Below are 3,381 nucleotides of genomic sequence, written 5' to 3'. Positions count from 1 at the left end.
TCCCTCAAATTCATTTTCCTGCAGGTATGTAATTTTTACATTGATTAATCATTTATTCATGCAGGAAACATCTACTCTATGCCTACCAAGTGTAAATCATTGTGTTCACTGCTGGAAAAATTGTGGAGCCTCTCTTTTTCTTTGCTGTACTCCTCAGACCTAACACAGTTGGAGTTGTGGAATTGTAGTTGGAATTTGATACATGCTAAGTTTTGCTCAATTCAAATAGTGGAGATGCTCTCTTTGCTTGTAGCTAACTGGTTTGATCTGAATTGCTGCACCTAGTGTCTTAAAATAGAGATCATGAATACTGATAGCAAGTGGAACCAAATTAAAATCCTGGCTCTCACAAATATAAGGTATGTGAGTGAAGCAAAATTTGTTTTTGCCTTCTTTCATGATAAAAGGAACCCACTGAAGCCAGAAGGCCTGGGAATTAAACATCAGGTCCAATGCATCTTAGCAGATTCTCAGTTTCCCCATTAATAAAGTGAGACAAATATTATCCAACTCCTAGGGTAGTTATGAGAATTAAATTACTTAATATGCATAAAGCAGCTTAGAACAGTGCCCTACACCTAAGTAAGCACTGCAGAAGTATTTGTTAAGTAAAATTATTTTAGAAATACAGTGTTTAAAGAAGTACTTCGTATATAATGGGAATGATGAAAAATATTTTTTTCTCATATCACATTCTTTTTCTGTGCTTTTGGACCTCTTGGCACTTGAAAAGAAGTAACAAATTTATACCCTATTTATATTTTAATCTTAAGTAAAGTGTGAGTTGGAAAATAATTCGGTTTAATACTGCATGCCAAATGTACGTGGGTGAGCCCAGCTGTTTGTTGATCAAAGCACACACCTGTTAATCCAGGACTGTCTCATGGTAAAGACTCTCAGATGGGCATTAGCCCAGAGATTTTGGATTCTTTCTCTTTCTCTTTCAAATCACTTCATTTATTATTGGTTTGCAAATTTAATGCTATTGAATGGCAATGAATCAACACTTGGTCAAATCCTAAGCCATGTGTATACTTTTTTTCCTTGGGAATTATTTCAATTACCTAATATTTGAATCACCACTGGAGGGAGAGGTGAGAGAAAGGGGAGGAAGGAGGAGACAGGAAAACAGAAAAGGCAGACACATAATATGTTTTTTGGAAATCCAGTGTCACTGGATCCAACTCATTTCTGTTTCATATAGATGGTGATACTAAAGTCATGGATGTTTAATGGCATTTAACTTGCTAATTATATTCCTTAATTTAGGTAAATACAGAAGTAGGAACTTCTAATTTTTACATTTACTTATGGGCAGTTAGATATCTTTAGAACTGGTAATTACACTGGCAAATTATACTCATTGTGTAGAACTACATAAATATGGGTAAATATGGTATACATAAATGCATACATTGTCTGCATATGGTATTGATCTGAAGTGTTTTATTTAAGCCAAACACACTCCCAGTAAAAGTTACCGGGCCATAGATAGAGAAACATGATGGCTTTTTAGAAAAGTATATTTATATCTAATTTCTGGTGAGACTTCAAATAGTGATTGCCTAAAATATCAGAAAGCAAATTCTATGCAATTGCAAAAGTATGGAATTGAATAAAGAGACTAGTGAACATCATGTAAAGGAAATATTAAAAATAGTAGGAGGTGAGGCACAGTGGCTCACGCCTGTAATCCTAGCACTTTGGGAAGCCGAGGTGGGAGGATTGCTTGAGGCCAGGAGTTCGAGACCAGACCGAGCAAGAGCAAGACCTCGTCTCTATAAAAAATAGAAAAATTGGCTGGGCGTGGTGGTGCACACCTGTAGTCCCAGCTACCCTTGGGCCTGAGGCAGGAGGTCTCAGAGTTTGAGGTTGCAGCAGGGTATGATGATGCCACTGCACTCTAGCCTGAGTGACAGAGGGAGACCCTGTCTCAAAAAAAAAAAAAAAAGTAGTAGCGATGAATATGATGGGAGATTATAATGGAGAAGCTGTGCTTCCACTCTGCATTTTTACTTTGTGTTGTTGTTTTCTCTAATATAGCACCTTTCATTCTGTACTAAAAAGGTTCAGTTCCTTGGCTTGCTTTCTGATCAGACTGTGGGTTCCTCAAGAGATTAATCTCTCTTTGTGACTCTCACTGATCTTAACTACCTTGTATTGAAATGATTTGTTTATCCCTGTGTATTCTGCACTTAGCTATGATCTATTGGAGGGCTAAGAATACATCTTCCCCCAACAGGTTTGTTATCCCAAAAATCCAGCACATGCCAAGAATGCCCAGTGGAACTTTCCTTCGTGGCTCAATTTTGCTAATGATCCAAAGGTGGAGACAGTAGGTGACAAAAAAGTCCTGTTACCAGGGCTGCTGCACATATCTCGGTAAGATTTAATGAGTTGGGCCAACTGGCCCTCTGATTACCAACAGCCACAGCCATCCTCAGTATGTGTAAGAAAAGACTAGAAATTTAAAAAGTACTGCTGTAACAAAAATAGAAAAGAAATTGCTGTAGTATTTTCTCTCATTTTAAGGTAAAGGAAAGAATTGGATGTTTCTCCCCTCCCCCGTAGGCCAAATGCAGGCAGAAAACTGGAAGATCCACTCATAAACAATTGGGATTTTTTTTTTTTTTGAATGACAACTAGCAGTGCTGTTCCCACTCAGACTCTTTCTGAGATGTAGGTTGATCCCGTGATGTCACAAGAGCAGTCAGAGCATGGGAGTGTTCTCCTGAGACTCTGGCATGTACCTGTGAAGACACTTTTGCTTGGTTTCTTGGAAAAGCCAGAGGAGAGAGGACATTTGGTGATACCCTTTATAGCTTGATGGGAGGATAGATCTGCAATGCGGGAAGCCATTTTTATTTCTCAGAGGAAGAAGACTTAGTTACTAATGACCAAGTATTATTAAAAAAGGGAACTGGGCTTTGAATCTCCAGTAGGCAAAAGGGACCCTAGCAGAATAAGGCTGTGGGTATATTGTTTGGGGGAGAAACTGAGCGGGTCACACATCAGCAGGGACCCATCACTGTCAGCAAAAGGTACAATCCTGTCTTTGGGGATGGGGTGGAGTAGGAGGTGCCTTGGAAAATTCCCCGACATGAACTTTATGATCAAGGGTCAGTATTTTGATACTTGCCATAGCACCCAGGACATTCAGCTTTGCCTATAACCCCACTTGCAAAGTAGAGGAGCCCTGGCGTTGAAAGACAAAGTCACAGAAATGGAGGAAGAGCAATGGAAGAACTTGATACTGCTAAACATTTTACTAAAAAGCATCTAGTTTTAAATGCACATTCTGATGAATTTTGATGAGTGACACCCATGTAACCACCATCCAACCAATATATAGAAACCATTTGTCATCTCAAGGAGAAATTC

Source organism: Propithecus coquereli, unplaced genomic scaffold (genome assembly GCF_000956105.1).
Source record: "Propithecus coquereli isolate 6110/MARCELLA unplaced genomic scaffold, Pcoq_1.0 Scaffold474, whole genome shotgun sequence".
Taxonomy (NCBI): Eukaryota; Metazoa; Chordata; class Mammalia; order Primates; family Indriidae; genus Propithecus; species Propithecus coquereli.
This window is presented reverse-complemented; position numbering follows the sequence as displayed.